Source organism: Coenobita brevimanus, chromosome 65 (genome assembly GCF_032717465.1).
Source record: "Coenobita brevimanus isolate Jiangsu-jjx chromosome 65, ASM3271746v2, whole genome shotgun sequence".
Taxonomy (NCBI): Eukaryota; Metazoa; Arthropoda; class Malacostraca; order Decapoda; family Coenobitidae; genus Coenobita; species Coenobita brevimanus.
The window spans coordinates 6,277,826-6,284,643 of record NC_137018.1 but is presented as its reverse complement, the minus strand read 5'-3'; positions in this window follow the sequence as shown (position 1 = coordinate 6,284,643).

Here is a 6,818-nt window from a genome sequence, read left to right as displayed (position 1 = left end):
CAACATGAGCAACAATAACAGCAACAGGAACAAGAGAAACAGTAACAGCAACAGCGACAAAATACATATACCTTTCCTCTCTGTCTTAGTCAACACTCTGATGCACAAGACGAAAAACTCTGGAGCCCTCATTTCTGGCCTTTGCGTCGTGAAGGTGGCTATGTCTGCGCCAGAGACTCTACCATTAGTGCAATCGACAGTAGCCCATATTCTCGTCTTTCAAGCACCTCTTCCTTAGCTATTTATTTCTGGATATGCTAGGTTAATATCCTTTTGTACGCTATTTATGCAACACAGATGGAGAGAGTAAGGTTTAACAAAAAATAAATCACTTGAGATAATGTATTAGGGAGCTTCCTTATGAGACAAGAATGCGGGCCAATGTGCAATTATGTTAAACGGAATACTACTAGGGCACACTGTATAAAGTTTCGCCAAGACCCGGGGCACATATACACTACGAGCTGAACACGCTATCTCGAGTCCACCATTGCTCCTCTGCCTACCTATCTACCTACGAAATCCTCATAGCAACTCGTTATTCCTCTCAATTACCTATTTGCCTATTTACATCATTTTCGCTGAAATACCAAACTACCGGCGTGTACCATAACCACGTAGTCTTTCACCTACCAATTTAACTATATTTATTAACACAGCCAGCTACTACCCTACCTACATACAAAAACATCGTATCCTGTAGTGTTATTCATTTCGTCGCTTACCAGCTTACATAACTACATTTCTTCACCTTCATAACTACCTAGGTATCTAATTAACAACGGCATCATAATATCTCGTAAATTCATCCACGTTATCTCCTTACCTAACAGTATCATTCAATAAGCCAATTGCCTACTTAGAAATCAAAACCTCGTCAATTCCACCCTTCGCGTACCTACCTACCTACTAACGCGATCAAGCCAGTATCAACCACGTGTAACTCTACGTACCTTATATAACACCTCTAAGTCGCCTGGGTCTCTTCGATGTCACCCTCAAGACCACAGCAAGACACACAGCGCTTCATTCGACTCCTAGGATTCCTTTTCTTCCCGGCACAAGCACAAAAACACACAAAAAATACGGACGGCCATCAAGCAAACTACACCCGAGAGGAGATGCGGTCGCTCTACCCTGCAACAGAGGACCATAAGCCGGCTCGTCTGTCCTGATGAGATTGCCATAAGTTGCTTACCAGATTAAATACACGGTAAGAAACTATAGGACACAATCGTACCGTTCCCGTTTCTATCACCCTATTTACGATATTTCAACCTCTTTACAATCTACTTTAATTTTTGGCAGGGAAATCAAGGGTAAGTTAATAAGAAATGAGCTTGATATTTACTGATGGTATCTGAGTACATATTTCTCACGTGTCACAGCAACCCCCACACGCCACACAGCCAAGTTGCCAAGTGTCTGTTTTAAGCTAGCTAATTTCAAACCTCAAATTACACTTTCCTAATCAATTGAGACATGCATTAATAGGGACGTGTATCTGCATTTTTTTATTCAATAGTCCTACACATGACAAAGGAGTAGTGACAATTGGCAGTACACCTGCGGGAAAGATTAACTAAAACCCTCCTTCCTGCTCCTTCTTCCTGTTCCCCTCTCTACCTTCGTTCCATCCCTCCTACGCCCTCCCACCGCTTCTATCCCCACTGCAAGGTATCTCGCCTTATTGCCTCTGTGATTTAAATGCCTGGTGTATTTAAATACAACATGGTTTATTATCCTGAAACAACTAAGCAACAATATACTGCAGTTGAATGTGTTAGCCACGTATCATCACATTCAGAAAGAGTTTCGTTTCCATACCTTTCTTCCTATACCTCTCGGTTCTTCCGCTTCCTCCTCCTCCCTCATCGCTTTCCATAAAACAGTCATCTGTCAGCCATAAAACGGTCAGCTATCAGTCAAAAAAAAGTCATCTATCAGCCATCAGTCAGCCATTAGGCATAAAACAGTCGTCCATCTGCCCTAAAAAAGTCATCCATCAGCCATTAGAGTCATTCATCAGCTCAAAAACGGTCATCCGTCAGCCTTAAACAGTCATCCAATGGCACGAAGAACAGACACCCAACGCGGCCTTCAATCCTCTTCTCTCACCCCACAAGCCAAGACCGATACCGTGTCGACCGCGGGAAAAACGAAGCGCACTGTATTTCATGGCGTCGTCACATAATGCAGCGCGCCAAAGAGCTCCTGCGTCGGGTCATGGCGTGGTGATACACATAACGTGCCCTCCACTGAGCAGCCTCAAAGGACGGGGGTCGGGGGGCCTACACCTTTGCCGGGACGTAGCAGGGTTCAATGCTTCGGAAAAGACTGCTTTATATAGGCTGTGATCTCGCCCGCTGAGCCACCTACAGACTGGCTCACGGTGCCTGTTTTTCCACTCATTTTGGAAAATAGGAGATAGACGGAAGGCTGAGTAAATAAACAAGCTTCGTGAGCGTACTCACACACACACACACACACACACACACACACGCATCATATAAGGATAAAATGCTTATTTACTAATATTTTCACATTTTCGTATGTAATTACCGAGATTACTTAGGCCAACACCTGATGATTTACGCAGCTGACAAAAATCCTAGCAATAAAGAGTTAAAACCCACCTCGACTGACACCTTCAAAGATTAGGAAGCATTTAAGCAATTCACCTAAGTCAACAATATCACACTGTTCAGCTCGGAAAAATCTCAGAAGTCAAAGATTTAAGAATTAGCAAAAAATACTGAGAGGGCTAGAACACGTGAAGTACTGTACATGGTCCCAAACCACGGTGAAATATGGGGTGACAGACTCGGTGTGGTGAAACAAACTGTAAAAAATACGAGTGCCAGAATGACTGACAGTTTTGTAATAGTGTATTTGGAAAGACCAAAGGTTTGCGCTGGGCTCCGGGTTAGTTAAACAAAACAGCAAAAATACAGGACAGTGAGTTTAAGGGCTGAATACACTAGTCCACGCTGGTATAATTTTGTGAACCACTACCGTACTCCACGTTTGTCATGCATCGTGGAGTTAGCAGATCTTTACCCGTTTAACTGAATATATATGCAGTGCTTCTCCACATCTTATGTTTGATAACTGTCAGGTGAGGAACTACCTGTATTAAATTTAGACATTATACTTTCGGACAGATCGACAGATAGACGGACACATAGATGGATATAGATAGATTGCAAAGTACTGCTAACAAGAATATGCTAAACCAATAGGCATAAAATTCCCCACACAAGAACCAAGAGCTAAAAGGTGTTTACCCCTTCAACTTTTCTTCCTACCAGACGGTGCTGTTCGGCTGAATATCGCACTCTGCTAGTAGAGGGTTAAAAAGGGTCAGGATGCATCTAATCCCTGCATTTCTAAAAGTCTCTCCTGGTAACAGAAAAGGTGTCTGCAGGTTAAAAAACACGATGAAATATTTAACGGAGGCATGGTAGTAATGTTGGTGCTGTCGACTGGGGGGTTAGAATTAATTTTCGAGTTTAAACATTGGTGAGAAGGACAAATTTTTTATCACGAGAATAAACAGGGGTGAGAGGATGAGCAGATGTAGCAGTCTGCTGTTGATGTTGTTGACGATGCTTGTCGTCCGGAAATCTATAAGCAAAGCGCAATAATTACCAATCTTCTGTTGGCTTCTTCTTCATCATCATCATCATCTTTCTTCTTCTTCTTAACAGCCTCCAGACAATTACAGACTGTCTATGGAAGACCTCTGGTAGCGAAGGCCTTAGAAGCAGTCTGCCATACTTCCTTCAATCTGGTGACAGCTTTTTTATTTTTTTTTTAATATAATACTCAACTTAACGGAAGGGGTAAGAAATATCTGATTACTCCTTCACTGTAATTATCTTTCTCAAATTTATTCCACAACGCCCCAGACGAGAATCCTCAGCCTACGAATTAGACACAACCTTAAGTAATCGCTTGAACATAAATAGTCTCTTTATACTTTGATAAACCCATCGAAGACGATTTCATTCAACATAATAATATCTTAATTTATCGCATATTTGGCTAGTCATAAAATTTTTCTATTCTAAGGGATGACCTTTAGGGGACTAGGGGTTAAGGATAAGATTAATTTTCTCAAGAATTACTACGCTATAACTTCCAATGACTGATAAGAAAATCAAACCACAAGATCATAACTTCCACTGACTGATATGAAAAAGACACCTCCAGAACTTCCACTGAATGATAAGAAAAAGAAACCACTAGATCATAACTTCCACTGGCTGATAAGAAAAAGAAACCACTAGATCATAACTTCCACAGGCTGATAAGAAAAAGAAACCACTAGATCATAACTTCCACTGGCTGATAAGAAAAAGAAACCACTAGATCATAACTTCCACAGGCTGATAAGAAAAAGAAACCTTGATCCCCTGGTACGTCCCTCTTCTCATCATTTAAAATGTTACGTTCCCTGTTACTAGATTTTTTTTTTTCAGCTTAGGGAAGATCTCTCGCACAGAAAGGGTTAAGAATATACGATAACTTTGAAAAACTATAATATCTTCCATGTAAACATAAAACACTTTTAATCTTGTAATGGAAACCGAGGAGGTGAGGCAAAGGCGCGTCATCTCGTCGGTGGAGCTCCCTGACATCTTTTCCTAAGCAAGTTATTCTATTACATTTTACTCTCCTCTTCTGTGTTGCATAGATTCTTCCAGTAATGCAATACCCTGCATAAATAACATACAAAGGGATATTAGCCAGCCATATCCAAAAATAAACAGCTCAGGAAGAGGTGTTGGTCAGCTTCCTAATCGCCAGAAAAAAATGCCCAAATCTAAAGTTCTTGTAATATGTCAAGCCCGTGATGAAAGTAAAGCATGTTTCACTTATATGCCCCACCACTAGATACACTTTCCAGTCACACAATTATACTACTTAACATATTCCACCGATGTTCCCTCAGTCACTGGAAACTTGAAATATATATAAACCATAGTCCTCTGTTTTAAATAATGGTCGCATGCATATACTGTATATATACCAGTATCATCGTCCTCTCAGTTTTAAATAATGGTCGCTTGTATATATAAACCATCGTCCTCTGTTTTAAACAATAAGACGATGAAATTCCCTAGTGCAGCCCTCTCGCTACTCATCAGTCCGCACGTAATGAGGGCAAGGGTGGACTCAGGTGTGTCCACTTTACCTGAGTTACCCCGTTTTCCACTGCCCTACCATCTCTCTCTCTCTCTCTCTCTCTCTCTCTCTCTCTCTCTCTCTCTCTCCATGCATTAACCAGTAATATATCATACTAAGAAACAATATTTTGTGAAATACTTGCAACACCACCACTTCTTTTTTTTTTTTTACTTTCCATCTGTCACCTATTTCCACGATTGTCTTTCCTCCTTCGGCAATCTCTTGGCCTCTTCTTGTTCCCCACCGCTGCCCTAGCCCTAACCCCTCCTTCCCTATTCCTAACCCCCTCTTCCCTTTAAATTTCTCTTCCTGTCTGATCACTCCATAACTCTCCCAGTCCTATTCATCCATAAAAGCAGAATACATGTTTCTGGTGTAGTTTATGCCAAGTGTTTTATTTATGCATCTGATTTACTTCTTAAACAACTTTCAGATCTGTATAGACAAAGATATAGCTGGCAGATATTAAAAGATTTATAAATGTATAAATCTACTCAATTTCTCACACCGAAATAGCTCCAATATCCCTGGCCCCCAAAAGCTCCATTAATATGATTATACTAAATTCCTTGGCATTAAAATTAACGGCATGTCCCTAACTATTAGACTTAACTGATTTGTGTGGGTCGATAGACAAGGACCTTAAAAAATATATAGCTGATATGTTTATATTTTTAGTAAAATATAACGCAATTACATAATTTACCACATGAAAAGTTTAAATCCACAGATTCCAAGACAAATTTTAAAAATTACACTAAAGCATATCTAATTAATGTTAGTCAATATCTGCTGAACCAATAACGATTTAAAGATGAAAAAACTTCCTTATGAGAACACTGAGATGAAAGCCTAAGTGCTCCAACTACAGACAAGTAATGCTGATTAATATGAAAGAAAATCGTAACATATGTTCCCATTGTTAACTGTAGTACTGTGCAAATTACTGTATTCAAGGCTACGGAACATTTCCTAAGCATCAATATCCTTGAAAAGCCTTTGTCGGTCTGAAAAACCATCACTGCAAAGGCATTATCGAAACACTGTGCCATCAAATCGGATTTGGTTTTGCTAATGGTGAGTCGCTTCCCATTTCTCAGCATGAAAAACCGAGGGGAAACAAATGACGACACTAGAACAACCTTACAAAACAGGTGACGACTCCAATACACCGTTCCTTAATGAAGGGTACAGTCAAGCACGTTTCCCGAGCCTTCCTGCTTATTGGTAGATATAAACAAAACTATAACACGACATACCAGGGCCGATCACTTATGTCGGACATATAACAGTATACGCAACCTGGCAATTTAATGTTCAGTAAATAAAGAGGAAATACTCATACCACTCTGCGAGGCCACGGAAATGTTGCTATGTTGTTAGATTATTTTGTAGCTTAGAGCCCAAGTTTATTTTTTTTATTTTTTTTACATAAATCCCTTTTCAACTCTCGAATGAGCTACAGTTCCCCCCCTTCCTATTTTTCTTCCATGCTCATCTAGTTCACCTTCCCCCCCCCCCTCTCTCTCTCTCTCTCTCTTTCTCTCCCCGTCCCGACACACGCGCGATCCACTGACCCAAGGTGAGGACGGCCTTAATGAGCTTCGTTATGGCCTCCTAAGGTG